The 16,238-nt window shown below is 46.0% G+C and overlaps 1 protein-coding gene across 2 annotated transcripts in view; it reads left to right on the forward strand.

Moving 5' to 3' along the window:
* The window catches only part of hhatlb (hedgehog acyltransferase like, b), a 59,797-nt gene that overhangs the window by 16,249 nt on the left and 27,310 nt on the right, over positions 1–16,238 (forward strand). The window lies entirely within an intron of this gene.

Raw genomic sequence — 16,238 nt, forward strand, 5'->3', positions numbered from 1 at the left:
TCTGTCCCTGTATGGGCCAGCTCCACTCAAATACCATGTAAAAGTTGCTCCCCAGTCATTAACTGCAAAGACTTTATTCTCAATTAAAACTACAGGGGACAGGAGAAGACTCGAGTTCAAGGCTTGAGGAAAGAGCAGGGAAGTGGGATTAGCTGAGTTGTTCATGAGAGCCGACATAGATGTGACAGGCTGAATGGCCATACTATAACCATTCTATGATTCCATAACCACACTCAAACAAAGACCCTTCTTGGATTTTTATGTAGAAGGAAGCCATTTGGCCCATCACATCTGTACTGGCTCTCTGACCATGCAGCTCACTTAGTGCCATTCCCATGGCGTCTCCCAATCATCCTGCGCATTTTTCCTTATCAGATAATCATGTAATTGTGTATTGAACATTTCAGTTGAACCCACCTCCATTACACTCACAAGCAATGCCTGGATCCTAACCCCTCGCTGTGTGAAGAGGATTTTTTGTCATATTGCTTTTGCTTCTTTAGCCAATTATTTTCAATCTGTGCCGTCTTGTTCTTGCTCTTGACTCATGTTGGAACAGTTTCACCCTATCTCCAGACCTCTCTCGATTTTGAAACTCTTGAGCAAATCCCCTCTCAGCCTCCTTTTTGAGAAGGAAAAAAGTTCCAACTTCTCCAATCTCACTGTGAATTTAATTCTGAGATAGATAGGTTCTTGATCAATTATTGTCACATAGAATTCTATGGTGCAGAAGAAGGCCATTCAGCCTATCAAGTCTGCACTGACTACAATCCCACCCAGACCCTATTCCCATAGCCTCACGCATTTACCGTAGCTGGTCCCCCTGACACTAAGGGGTAATTTTAGCATGGCCACTCCACCTAACCTGCACATCTTTGGACTGTGGGAGGAAACAAGAGCACCCGGAGGAAACCCACACAGACATGGGGAGAATGTGCAAACTCCACACAGTGTCCCCAGCTGGGAGTCAAACTCGAGTCCCTGATGCTGTGAGACAGCAGTGCTCATCATTGTACCACTGTGTTGCCACATGTATTGGGGTACAGTGGAAAGTGTTGTTTCTTGCATGCTATACAGTCAAAATATAATATACATAGAGTACATAGGGGAGAAGAAAAGGAAAGATTGCAGAATGTAGTATTACAGTCATAGCTAGAGTGTAGAGAAAGATCAGTTTAATGTAAGATAAGTCCTTTCAAAAGTCTGATGGCAGCAGGGTAGAAGCTGTTCTTGAGTTGGTTGGTACGTGATCTTAGACTTTTGTCAGAAGAAGGTGGAAGAGAGAATGTCCAGGGTGCGTGGGGTTCTTGGTTATGTTGGCCGCTTTTCCAAGGCAGTGGGAAGCGTAGACGGAGTCAATAGATGGGAGGCTGGTTTGCACGATGGTTTGGGCTATGTTCGCAGCCTCTTGTAGTTTCTTGCCATCTTGGACAGAGCAGGAGCCATACCAAGCTGTGATACAACCAGAAAGGATGTTTTCTGTGATGCCTTTTGGTAAAGGGCTCAAAGATTATGGGGAAAAGGTGGGAGAATGGGGTTAAGAAATTTATGATGGAATGAGAGCAGACTCAATGGGCTGAATGGCCTAATTCTGCTCCTATATCTTCTAACTGAAGTGCCTCATCCCTGGAACATTCTTGTGAATTTCTCCAAATCCTTCACGTTCTGCCTAAAGTGGGGCTGCCAGAACTGTACACAATACTCATTGAGTGTCTTTAAGACAGAGATAGATTCTTGATCAATAAGGGGATCAGGGGGAATGGGGATGAGAATATTATCACCCATGATTGAATGGCAGAGCAGATTCGATGAGCTGAATGGCCTAATTCCACTCTTACATCTAATGGACACTGGTTTGCAAACAGCTTGATTGAGCTGAAGGCAGTGTCCGGAGATGGTGAGGGTCACAAATATCTGGTAGGGCTAAAGGTGATGAGTTTTTTCTTCCCAGTGTTTAGCTGGAGAAAGTGGTGACTGCACAGTATTGACACTACAAACATGGGGGAATTTTGGTGTTGTCAGTGTCCACTGGGAAGCTGTTGTTTTGTCTTGGGGTGGTTTGACCAAGAGATAGCATAGAAATGAGGACTGGGCCAGGGGTGAGATCTTTCAGAAAGTTGAGGGACATTGGACTAAAAAGATGTGGTTAACTTAAGATATTGAGATGAACTAATGCACCACAGTTACAGTGAATTTAGTTCTTCATTTTGCTTGGAGCCATAATGGTGTCATTGGGAGAGACAATCTATGGTGTTAGAACATAGAACACTACAGCACAAACAGGCCCTTCGGCCCACGAGTTGCGCCGATCACATCAACACCTACCAATCTATAGACCTATCTATAACCCCCAATCCCATTAAATCCCATATACTCATCCAGAAGCCTTTTAAAAGACCCCAGCGAGTTCGCCTCCACCACCACTGACGGCAGCCGATTCATAAGAACATAAGAACATAAGAAATAGGAGCAGGAGTAGGCCATCTAGCCCTTCGAGCCTGCCCCGCCATTCAATAAGATCATGGCTGATCTGTTGTGGCTCAGTTCCACTTTCCCGCCCTCTCCCCATAACCCTTAATCCCCTCTCTTATCAAGAACCCATCAACCCGCTTCTTAAAAATATTTAGCGAGGCAGCCTCCACCACTTCAACGGGCAGAGAATTCCAGAGATTCACCACCCTTTGAGTGAAGAAGTTCCTCCTCAACTCCGTTCTAAACCGCCTCCCCTTTATCTTGAGGCTGTGCCCCCTAGTCCTACTGTCTTTTTTGAGCGGGAAGAGTCTCTCCACCTCTATCCTATCCATCCCATTCATCATCTTATACGTCTCAATGAGATCTCCCCTCATTCTTCTAAACTCTAACGAGTACAAGCCTAGTTTATTCAGCCTCTCCTCATAGCTCAATCCCCTCAACTCCGGTATCAGCCTAGTAAACCTCCTCTGCACTCCCTCCAGGGCCAAAATATCCTTGCGCAGGTGCGGCGCCCAAAACTGCACACAGTACTCCAGCTGCGGCCTCACCAATGCCCTATACAGCTGCAGCAAGACCTCCCTACTTTTATATTCAATCCCCCTCGCTATGAAGGCCAGCATCCCATTCGCCTTCCTGACCACCTGCTGCACCTGCAAGCTGGGTTTTTGCGACTCATGCACAAGGACCCCGAGGTCCCTCTGCACCGTCGCCTGCTGCAGTTTTTCGCCACGTAAGTAATAGTCCTTCCTACCATTCTTCACCACCCTCTGAGTGAAAAACTTACCCCTAACATCACTTCTGTACTTGCCTCCCCGCACCTTCAATCTGTGTCCTCTCGTAGCAACCATTTCAACCCGGGGAAATAGCCTCTGAGAGTCCACCCTATCTATTCCTCTCAACATTTTATAAACCTCTATCAGGTCGCCTCTCAACCTTCGTCTCTCCAGGGAAAAGAGTCCCAGCTCCCTCAACCTAACTTCATAAGGCATGCCTCCCAGTCCAGGCAACATCCTTGTAAATCTCCTCTGTACCCTTTCAATAGCTTCTACGTCCTTCCTATAGTGAGGCGACCAGTACTGCGCACAGTACTCCAAATGAGGCCTGACAAGGGTCTTATAAAGTTGCAGCATTACCTCCCGATTCCTAAACTCAATCCCTCGATTAATGAAGGCCAGTACACCATACGCCTTCTTGACCACATCCTCCACCTGCGAGGCTGATTTAAGAGTCCTGTGGACCCGGACCCCAAGATCCTTCTGCTCTTCAACACTACTAAGACTCTTGCCCTTGATAGTGTACTCGTTCATCCCGTTGGTTCTGCCAAAATGGACGACTACGCATTTATCCGCGTTGAAGTCCATCTGCCACTTCTCCGCCCAGTCCTGCATCCTATTTATGTCTTGCTGCAACTTTTGACATCCTTCCAGACCATCCACAACACCACCGACAAAGGGTGTTGACAAAGGGTATCCCGTTGATGAAGTGTTGATGGCAGGAGAATGTTGGCCGAAAGAAGTTCTGAATTCCATTGAGATTACACAGATGATGATTGGATGTGTGAGATAATAAGAGGAACCTGTGAAGTGGATAGATTGAGTCAGTTTGTACTGATTATGGAGTCTAGGGGATACGGCCTTGGAATTAAAACTAGATTTTTCCAAAATGAACCTCGGAGACTCTTCTATATGCAAAGAAGGCTAATGTTGGCCATCATTGCGAGAGGTTTCGAGTACAGGAGCGGGGACGAGTTGTTGCAATTATACAGGACCTTGGTGAGGCCACACCTAGAGTATTGTGTGCAATTTTGGTCTCTTTTTCTAAGGAAGGGTGTTCTTGCTCTCAGGGGAGTGCAGCGAAGGTTTACCAGGCTGATTTCAAGGATGGTGGGACTGATGTATGAGGAGAGGCTGACTAGGTAAAGTTATTTTGCGCTGGAGTTCAGACAAATGAGGGGGGGAATCTCATAGAGACTTATAACAGGACTAGGCAGGGTAGATGCAGGGAGGATGTTCCCCGATGGTGGGGGGAGTCCAGAACCAGGGGTCACAGTCTGAGAATTCAGGGTAGACCATTTAGGACGGAGGTGAGGAGACATCTCTTCACCCAAAGAGTGGTGAACCTGTGGAACTCATTACCCAGATGCCTATTCTAATCCCTCGGGGGACGTGGGTTCACATCCCACCCGGGAAAATTTCAAATGAATAACATTTAATTATAATCTATTCTCTCTTTTTATGGTCACCTTTTATGGGGAGATAGTGTTGAAGTGTTAATGAAACGAGTAATCCAGAGGGTGACCTAACTCTATCAGGCACTCTTAAATTGCAGAAACTATACACCCTTACAGATCATGCTGCTCATCAGCAGTGTGACACATTATTGTGTGCACTGAGTGCACACAACGCGCAGATTTAAAAAAAGAATTCTATAAAAAGGATTGCATTGATTGACCTATTTTAGTCACTGTTGACCTGAAATATTATATTTTGTTTGGCGGATTTGAATCATAGAAGTTAACATCATGGAAATAAGCCCTTCGGCCCAACTTATCCACGCTGCCCAGTTTTTACATTAAGCTGGTCCCAATTGCCTGCATTTGGCCCATATCCCTCTATACCCATTGTAGCTGTCTGAATATTTTATAAAAGACCACATTTTGCCCATGTCTATTACCACCTCTGGCAGCTTGTTCCAGACATTCACCACCCTCTGTGTGAAAAAATTGCCCCTCTAAATCCTTTTTTTATCTTTGCCCTCCAGCTTTAGACTCCTCCTTTGGGAAATGATATTGACTATCTAGCTGATCGATGCCCCTCATTATTTTGTAGACCTCTATAAGATCACCCCTAAGCCTTCTACGCTCCAGAATTATTTTAATTTAAGATATAAAATAAATAATATGAATGCCATATTAAATTATATTGCTGAGCAAACATCCACTGGTGCAGATTAATTGGCTATTCTTATAATTAATTCATTTAAAAATATGCAGATCAGCCACGCAAAGGATGGCTAAGGTTATATCTGTGATTTCAGTACTGTGCTCAAATCCAATGTTAGCGATTAAAATCATGTTATATGTTGAGGTTTGGGAATTCTGTGCATTTTGAATTAAGTATATTTGCGTTGTTTTGTTTGGTGATTAACCATAGTTGGGATATTTATCTCAAACCCAGGTTTTTGGAAAGATGGAAAAGGCATTCCTTACTCAAGAGGAATGGAAAAGGGAGTTTTATATTTTAAGTTTGTTTATTAGTGTCACAAGTAGTCCCGGATTCGATTCCCGGCTTGGGTCACTGTCTGTGCAGAAACTGCACATTCTCCCTATGTCTGCATGGATTTTCTCCGGGTGCTTCAGTTTCCTCCCACAGTCCAAAAGACACACTGGTTAGGTGCATTGGCCATGCTAAATTCTCCCTCAGTGTACCCAAAGAGACACCAGAGTGCAGTGGTTAAGAGAATTTCACAGTAACTTCATTGCAGTGTTAATGTAAGTCTTATTTGTGACTAATGAATAAACTTTCTTTTTTAGGCTTACATTAACACTGCAATGAAGTTACTGTGAAAATCCCCTAGTCACCACACTCCGGCGCCTGTTCGGGTACACTGAGGGAGAATTTAGCGCGGCCAGTGCACCTAACCAGCATGTCTTTCGGATTGTGGGAAGAAACCCACGCAGACACGGGGAGAATGTGCAAACTCCACACAGACAGTGACCCGACCAGGAATCAAACCTGGGTCCCTGGTGCTGTGAGGCAGCAGTGCTAACCACTGTGCTACCCTATATAGGCATCTTGATGAATAAACGATGGAAGCAATTATCTTAATAACCAATTTACCTTTACTGGAACTGAGAGCCTTCCTTCTCTTCGAATAAGCAAGAAACAGTTTCTTAAGCACTTTTCCTGAAGGATGTAGTGAGCCAACCTCTGACATCACCAGTAATGGTGAGTATTTGGCAGATGAATCCCGATTGAAGGAAAGTAACAAATAGAAGTGCCTGAAAAAGTAGCGGACAGCGTGGGTAACACCTGACAAACAATTGATGTATGTCATATTCCCAAACTCAGTGTTAGCATGTGTTACACTTTTTAATTTGATTTATTATTGTCGCATGTATTAGTATACAGTGAAAAGTATTGTTTCTTGCGCTGTATGTAGACAAAGCATACCGTTCATAGAGAAGGAAAGGAGAGAGTGCAGAATGTAATGTTACAGTCATGGCTAGGGTATAGAGAAAGATCAACTTAATGCAAGGTAAATCCATTCAAAAGTCTGGCAGCGGTGAAGAAGCTGTTCTTGAGTTGGTTGGTACGTGACCTCAGGCTTTTGCACCTTTTCCCCGACAGAAGAAGGTGGAAGAGAGAATGTCCCTGTAATCATGGTGTTACAAGGATTACACTGGCTGCTTTTCCAGGGAAGTGTAGATGGAGTCAATAGATGGGAGGCTGGTTTGTGTGATGGACTGGGCTCCAGGGGACCCTTCTCCTCACCTCAGCACAGTGAAGAGGCTGTGTGGAGTAAGAGGATGTGAATCTCCTGGAAACAAAGACACATCCACTGAGAATGAGGTTTGCATACAAAGAACAAAGAACAACACAGCACGGGAAACAGGCCCTTCGGCCCAACGAGCCCGCGCCGCCGTCCCCCTGTCTCAGTGACCTATTCATGATTTTAGTCTACGCCTAACGTGCGAGGATCAGGGAGGTCCAATTTAGGGACAATTTAGTACCCAATCAATCAGCCTAAAAGCACATCTTTGGGATGTGGGAGGAAACCGGAGCACCCGGAGGAAACCCACGCAACCACGGGGAGAACGTGCAAACTCCCACAGACACAGGCCCAAATCCATGTGTCCGCACAGCAACAGAGATAGTCTCTGAGCTGTCATGTTGCCCTCGAGATGGTCCAGTTTAAGCACACTAACGACATGAAGCAATAGGCAACTCCCGAAGCAACGTCCAAGAGCAGCCCACTACAACCTGCCGCATGCATGCCCCTTGCTGGACTTAAATGCCTGTGGAGACAAAAAAATTCATTATTAAACAGGCAAAGACTAACATCCCTGAGGCAAAACGTATTCCCAGGCCTACAATGTTAAGTAAGGCCTACTATATCCCCCTACATGGGGGGACTTGGGACTAATGACCAAGATATGGTGGTATAGTGATTGTATTAACCATAAGATCCCTATAGTGCAGCAGGAGGCCATTCGGCCCACAGAGTCTTCATTGACTCTCCGAAAGATCATTTTACCCAGGCCTATCTCCATATGTGCACCATGGCCAATCCAGCTAACCCACACATCTTTGGACACTTAAGTTGCCTTAAAAAAAACACATCTGGTTCACTAATGCTCTTGAGGATGTAAAGTTTTTTTTCCCTTACCTGGTGAGCAGTGGTTAGCACTGCTGCCTCACAGTGCTACGGACCTGGATTGGATTCCCAGCCTGGCTCACTGTCTGTGTGGAGTTTGCACGTTCTCCCCGTGTCTGCATGGGTTTCCTCCAGGTGCTTAGATTTCCTCTCACAGTCCAAAGATGTGCAGGTCGGGTGGATTAGCCATGCTAAATCCAGTGGGGTTAAGGGGATAGGGCAGGGGGGGCTGGGTCTGGATGTGTGCAGTTCCAGTAACACTCAAGAAACTTGACACCGTCCAGGATAAAGCTGCCAGCTTGATTGGCACCACATCCACAAACATTCATTCTACTGCCGATACAATGACAGTCATGTGTACTATCTACAAGATGCACTGCAGCAGCTCACCAAGACTTCTCAGGCAGCACCTTCCAACCCATGAGCTCTGCCACCTAGAAGGGCAAGATGCAGCAGATACCCAGGGAACACCATCACCAGCAAATTCCCCTCTGAGTCACTCAATCCTACAAATATATCACCATTCCTCCACTGTCACTTGTCAAAAAATCTTTAACGCCCTCCCTAATAGCACCTACACCTCAGGGACAGCAGCAGTTCAAGAAGGTGACTCACCACCACATTCTGAAGGGCAATTAGGGATGTACCATAAATGATGGTCTAGCCAATCATGCCCACATCCAGTAAACGTTTTTTTAAAGTTGGAAGCAGTGACCGTGTTGTAAGTGTGTGGGAGAGATATTGCAGAAGCACCAGCGCAGACTGGAACCAATATTCTGGCATGATAATATCACGTGGCAAACCATTCACATCAAACTGTGTGGAGTTCACACATTCTCCCCGTGTCTGTGTGGGCTTCCACCGGTTTCTTCCCACAATCCAAAGATGTGTGGGTTAGGTTGATTGTTCCTTAGTGTCCCAGGATGCGTAAGTTAATGGGATCAAGTATTAAGGGTTGCAGTAATGGGGCCTGGATGGGAGACTTGATGGGCTGAATGGTCTCCTTCTGTAGGGATTCTTTGATTGTGGTCTTACTCCACAATACAACAATGCATAAGAATTAAGATGCATAAAAACCACTCGCTGTGCAACGCAATGTGCTCTGGACTGATTTGTGCTTTTTATCCCTTCTTTTTTGGAATATATTTTGAATGAAACAGACTGTTACAGACTTTCTAATGGGACGCCCATGTATCACCCCTCAAGTACTAAAACAAAGGTAAAATACTCCAAATACAAAACATGACCTACAGTTAGTCACAAGAGGCAGTGTAGAAATATTAAATATCTTCCTCCTAAATGTATACTTTGACAAGTCAGACCTCAGATTGTGTGTAGTCTCTCCTGAATTAACATCATCACTGCTCAGTAACCACACAATCTTTCACCTAACTATAATCTGAGTGGCGGCATTGCCACATATAAAGGAGTCTCACTGGCCTTCAGTGAACCCACCTGGATTTATCTGTCCCACTCTATGAACGATTCCCCTGTTATTTCGTTTATCTTTAGTCTTTTTAGTGTCACCAATAAGGCCTTGAACTGAGTGATTTGTTTGGCCATTTCAGGGGCTTAGAGAGTCAACCACGTTGTTGTGGCTCTGGGGTCACATGTAGGCCAGAGCAGGTAAGGACGGTAGATTTCCTTCCCCAAAGGACGTTAGTGAACCAGGTGGGTTTTTTTCCTTTTTTACAACAATCAATGATACTTTCATGGTCACCATTACTGAGACGAAGGTCCTGATTTTACCAGCATGCCTGCCCCAGGGATGGGCAAGGCTTGCAGAATGGCATTCTCCATTTCCCCCTGGGGCGACCTTTCGAACTTTGAGCAGGCATGCCAGTAAAGTTCCGGCCTAGCTTTAGATTCCAGATTTTATTAATAGAATTTAAAATTTCAACAGCTACCATGGAGGGATTTGAACCTGTGTCCCCAGAACATTAGCCTGGGCCTCTGGGTCACCATTCTACCGCGATGGCACAGTGGTTAGCATTGCTGCCTCACAGCTCCTGGGACCCGGGCTGGATTCCCGACTTGGGCCACTGCCTGTGGGGAGTTTGCACATTCTCCCCAGGTCTGCGTGGGTTTTCTTCCACGTGCTCCGGTTTCCTTCCACAGTCCAAAGATGTGTGGGTTAGGTTGATTGGACATGCTCAGTTAAGCCTTAATGTCCTGAGATGTGATAGGTTAGACTGATCAGTGGGGTAACTAAGTGGGGATAGGGTCTGGGTAGGATTGTTGGTGCAGACTCAATGGGCCAAATGGCCTCCTTCTGTACTGTAGGAATTCTGAGTCTATCTCCCCCATTGTAAAGACAAAGCAGTTTCTGAAATCACTTTTTTAAAAATGCAGATGTTCCAAATGATTATAGAATGCATCTGATAAGGACGTTGAAAAACTGGTTGGGCCAAGAAGACTTATTCTAGAGGAAGCCCTCCATATTTATGACAATATTTCTTTCAAAATACAAGACCATTTCCAATGACATGTGTTGATGAGGTTGAAGCTTCTGGTGAAGTCAAATTTTACCTTCAGCCATAACTGCAGCAAAAGATCAGCTTCTTATTCAAGAATGTTCCATGGTGCTGGCCAACACAAACTTGATTTGGTTTCTGGAGAATGAGGTTGAGACATTGATCTCTTTGCCCGTTGAAGTGGTGGAGGCTGCCTCGCTCAATATTTTTAAGACGCGGGTTGATGGGTTTTTGATAAGCAAAGGGATTAAGGATTATGGGGAGAGGGCGGGAAAGTGGAACTGAGACACAACAGATCAGCCATGATCTTATTGAATGGCGGGGCAGGCTCGAAGGGCTAGATGGCCTACTCCTGCTCCTATTTCTTATGTTCTTACGTTATCTCTTTGCTCCAAAAGTATTTCGGGGACTGGATGACAGATTGAGTTTGAGATTTTGCAGCAAGTGCTTAGTTACAGTGACTGTTCTCTGAGTGAAAATTAAATTAGCCAAGCTTGTTACAGGCTGAAGTTATTGGTCTGATGTTTGTAACAGTGCCAGTTAGTGGGGACACTGGTAAAATCAGCCAGGGAATGGCTATTTATCTAATATTCAAGCCCTGGGACCAAGCTTTTTAAGGTAATGTTGGCTGGCCTTTGATCTTTGCAGGTTACATTTTAGCACTGAAGAACTCATCACACCTGCAGACGCAAAATAACTTCATCCATTGGGAGGTGAAATACAACAGTTCAATTTAATCACTGCCCTCAGGGGAGTGTCCTAGGCCCAATGCGGATAAATGTGTAGTGGTCCATTTTGGCAGGTCCAATGGGATGAAGAAATATAATATCAAGGGTAGGACTCTTAGCCGTGTTGAGGAACAGAAGGACCTTGGGGTCCGGGTCCATAGGACTCTTAAATCGGCCTCGCAGGTGGAGGATGTGGTCAAGAAGGCGTATGGTGTACTGGCCTTCATTAATCGAGGGATTGAGTTTAGGAGTCGGGAGGTAATGCTGCAACTTTATAAGACCCTTGTCAGACCCCAGTTGGAGTACTGTGCGCAGTTCTGGTCACCTCACTACAGGAAGGATGTGGAAGCTATTGAAAGGGTGCAGAGGAGATTTACAAGGATGTTGCCTGGATTGGGTAGCATGCCTTAGGATGAGGGAGCTAGGTCTTTTCTCCCAGGAGAGACGAAGGATGAGAGGTGACCTGATAGAGGTGTATAAGATGTTGAGAGGTGTAGATTGGGTGGATTCTCGAAGGCTATTTCCCAGGGCTGAAATGGTCGCTACGAGAGGACACAGGTTTAAGGTGCTGGGGAGCAGGTACAGAGGGGATGTCAGGGGTAGGTTTTTCACTCAGAGGGTGGTGGGTGAGTGGAATCGGCTGCCGTTGGTGGTGGTGGAGGTGAACTCGTTAGGGTCTTTTAAGAGACTTCTGGATGAGTACATGGGATTTAATGGGATTGAGGGTTATAGATAGGCCTGGTAGGTAGGGATATGATCGGCGCAACTTGTGGGCCGGAGGGCCTGTTTGTGCTGTAGTGTTCTATGTCCAACCATCTTCAGCTGCTTTACGTATGACCTTCCCTCCATCGTAAGGTCAGCAGTGGGGATGTTCACTGATGACTGCATTATGTTCAGTTCCATTCGTGACTCGCGAGACACTGAAACATTCCATATCCAAAAGCAGCAAGATGTGGACAGTCTCCAGACTTGGGTTGACAAGTGGCAGAGGCAACCTTGGCACTATCAATGAGCATCTCCAACACGAGGGAATCTAACAATTTCCCCTTGATATTCAATGGCATTGCCATTGCCAAATCCCCCACTATCAACAGCTTTGGGGATTACTATTGATCAGAAACTGAACTGCACTAGCCATGGAAATACTATAGTCACAAGAGCAGATCAGAGGCTGGGAGTCCTGCAGTGAGTAACTCATCTCCTGATTCCACAAAGCCTGTCCATCATCTTCAAGGCACAGGTTAGGAGTGTGATGGAATACTCTCCACTTGTCTGGATGGGTGCAGCTCCAACAACACTCAAGCAGCTCAACACCATCCAGGACAAAGCAGTCTGCTTCATTGGTATCCCATCCATCCCTTCCTGCTGGTAACATACTCTGCACTTTCCCTGGTGACATAGTGCAGGTCTCGCAAAATCCTGTAAACATCAGTGAGACAGGAAAATCCCAACGCTAGCCAATGCACAGCGGGACAGTGGTTAGCACTGCTACCTCACAGTGCCAGGGACCTGGGTTCGATTCCCAGCTTGGCTCACCGTCTGAGTGGAGTTTGCACATGCTCCTTGTGTCTGCGTGGGTTTCCTCTGGGTGCTCCAGTGTTGTCCCGCAGTCCAAAAGATGTGCTGAGTAGGTGCATTTGCTGTGCTTGATTTTCCCTCAGTATATCCAAACAGGTGCCAGAGTGTGGTGACTAGGGGATTTTCGCAGTAACTTCTCTCTCTCTCTCTCTCTCTGTCTCTCTCCCGTTGCAAAGTCTTTTACTTCTTGGGAATGCCGGGGATTGCCCACCGTTCCCTCGTCTGAAAGGACTTGGTACTGGTGACAAAAGTAAATAAACTTTAAATAAATGCTGGGCAGCTTCCACCACTGGAATATCTCACTCATTCACTCCATCTACCAACGGTGCAGAGTAGCAGCAGTGTGCACCATCTTTGAACGAATCGTTCAGTGGATGTGGGTGTCACTGGCTGGACCAGCATTTATTGCCAATCCCAAATTGTCCTTGAACTGAGTGATTTGTGTGGTCATTTCAGAGTCAATCATAGAGGGTCTGGAGTCACATCGGCCAGACCATCTAAGGATGGCAGATTTCCTTCCCTCTAGGACTTAACTAAACCAGATGGATTTTTGCAATTGACAATGGTTTATTTGATCATCATTAGACTTATAATTCCAGATTATTTTTCTTGTTGAATTCAAGTTTCACCATGCGACACGGTGGGATTTGAACCCTTGTCTGAGAGCACTACCTGGGGTCTTCATAGCAAGGGGGATTGAATATAAAAGTAGGGAGGTCTTGCTGCAGCTGTATAGGGCATTGGTGAGGCCGCAGCTGGAGTACTGTGTGCAGTTTTGGGCGCCGTACTTGCGCAAGGATATTTTGGCCTTGGAGGGAGTGCAGAGGAGGTTTACTAGGCTGATGCCGGAGTTGAGGGGGTTGATCTATGAGGAGAGGCTGAATAAACTAGGCTTGTACTCGTTAGAGTTTAGAAGAATGAGGGGAGATCTCATTGAGACGTATAAGATGATGAATGGGATGGATAGGATAGAGGTGGAGAGACTCTTCCCGCTCAAAAAAGACAGTAGGACTAGGGGGCACAGCCTCAAGATAAAGGGGGGGGAGCGGTTTAGAATGGAGTTGAGGAGGAACTTCTTCACTCAAAGGGTGGTGAATCTCTGGAATTCTCTGCCCGTTGAAGTGGTGGAGGCTGCCTCGCTAAATATTTTTAAGATGCGGGTTGATGGGTTTTTGATAAGAGAGGGGATTAAGGGTTATGGGGGAGAGGGCGGGAAAGTGGAACTGAGCAGCGACAGATCAGCCATGATCTTATTGAATGGCGGGGCAGGCTCGAAGGGCTAGATGGCCTACTCCTGCTCCTATTTCTTATGTTCTTATGTCTCTGGATAACTAGTCTATTGACACCTCCACTACACCAGTGCTCCCCATCTACAAGATGCACCGCAGGAACTCTCCAAGACTCCATCAACAACACCTTCCAAATCCACAACTACTACCATCTAGAAGAACAAGGGCAGCGGATACCTGGGAACACCACGACCTGCAAGTGCCCCGCCAAGTCGCTTATTATCCTGACATGGAAATATATCGGCTGTTCCTTCACTGTGTCTGGGCCAAAATCCTGGAATTCCCTCCCTAACAGCACTGTGGATGTACCTACACCATATGGACTGCAGCAGTTCAAGAAAGCAGCTCACCTTCTTGGGGTAATTATGGATAGCTGCTGGCCTAGCCAGCGATGCCCACATCCCATTTTAAAAAAGGCAAATTTATTTATTAGTGCCACAAATAGGCTTACATTAACATTGCAATGAAGTTACTGTGAAAACCCCCTAGTTGCCACACTCTGGTGCCTGTTCGGTCAATGCACTAAACTAGTACATCTTTCAGACTGTGGGAGGAAACTGGAGCACCAGGAGGAAACCCACACAGACATGGGGGAAACCAACACCAACAGTGACGCAAGCCAGGAATCAAACCAAGGTCCCTGTTGCTGTGAAGCGGCAGTGCCAACCACTGTGCCGCCTGAATTTATTTTAAAATATTGTTAAATTTGTTCCAAGAGCAATGCTTTGATACAATTGAAATGCAGCAGCTGTCACACAGCTGTCAGGTAATCCCTTTGGCAACATCCCGTTTTTCCATGTCGGTGTTGTGTGTGGAGTTAGAATTCTTGTCCTTAACATAGAAACTAGAAGCAGGAGGAGGCCATTCGGCCCTTCGAGCCTGCTCCACCATTCATTATGATCATGGCCGATCATCGAATTCACTATCCTGATTCCTCTCCCCCGCGCCCCCCCACCCCATGTCCCTTGATTGCTTTATCCCCAAGAGCTATATCTAATTCCTTCTTGAAATCAGACAATGTTTTGGCCTCAACTCCATTCTGTGGGAGTGAATTCCACACATTCACCACCCTCTGGGTGAAGAAATTTCTCCTCACCCTCAGTTCTAAAAGGTTTACCCCTTATCCTCAAACTATGACCCCCTAGTTCTGGATTCCCCCCACCATCGGGAACCTTCTTTCTGAATCTGGCCTGTCTAACCCTGTTAGAATTTAATGAGATCCTCTCTCGCTCTTCTAAACTCCAGTGAATATAATCCTAACTGACTTAGTCTTCCCTCACATAACAGACCTGCCATCCCAGGAATCAGCCTGGTAAACCTTCGTTGCGCTCCCTCTATAGCAAGGAGATCCTTCCTCAGATAAGGACACCAAAACTGAACACACTGCTCTGGGTGTGACCTCACCAATGTCCTGTATAATTGCAATGAAACATCTCTATCCCTATACTCAAATCCTCATGCTATGAAAGCCAACATACCATTTGCCTTTGGTGCCTGCGGTCCCTGCACACTTACTTTCAACAACTGATGCATGAGGACTGCAAGATCTCATTGAGTACCCACCTCTCTCAATTTACACCCATTCAAGTAATAATCTGTTTTCCTATTATTGCTACCAAAGCGGATAAGCTCACATTTCTCCACTTAATACTTGCCTGATCTCTCTCTGCCAGAGTGAGTCTTTCAGTAAAACTAGTCTTTGGACAAATGCCAAGACTCAGTTATTTGGCTGGGATGTGATAAAGGGCTAAATCTGATTCTGCCTGCTACTGAACCAAAATGGAAGCCTGGATGTCTTGACTCATTGATGGAATGCTAATAAGGTTGTAAATTCCTGTATCGGGTCACACCAGTTGTGCAGCAAGGTTGCGTTTCATCTTCCTTTAAAGGTGCCTCAGTGGGGAAACCTGGTTTGGATGCAAACTCAAGGTGACTGCTTTCAGGGGAAATGGCAACACTGGATCTAAACGAGCCATTATCTCTGATTAGACTGACTCTGTCATTGTGTGTGAGTGCATGCGTGTGCGTGCGCAAGTGTGTGCGTGCACATCTGAGTGTGCAGGTATTTGAGTGCAAGTGTGGGTGTTTGAGTGAGAGTGTGGGTGTGTACATTTGAGTGTACACATGTGTGCATGTGTGTGTTTGGGTGTGAGTGCGAGGGTGTACCATTGCGTGCATCTGCACGTGTTTTGAGTACGAATGTATGCATATCCGTGCATTTGAGTACGTGTGTGTGTTTGAGAGTGAGTGTATGCATGCATGTCAATTTGAGTGTGTGTGTGTGTGTGTGTGTGTGTGTGTGTGTGTGCGCGAGTGTGTAT

Source organism: Carcharhinus amblyrhynchos, chromosome 2, assembly GCF_965287045.1.
Source record: "Carcharhinus amblyrhynchos chromosome 2, sCarAmb.v2.hapA, whole genome shotgun sequence".
Lineage (NCBI taxonomy): Eukaryota > Metazoa > Chordata > Chondrichthyes > Carcharhiniformes > Carcharhinidae > Carcharhinus > Carcharhinus amblyrhynchos.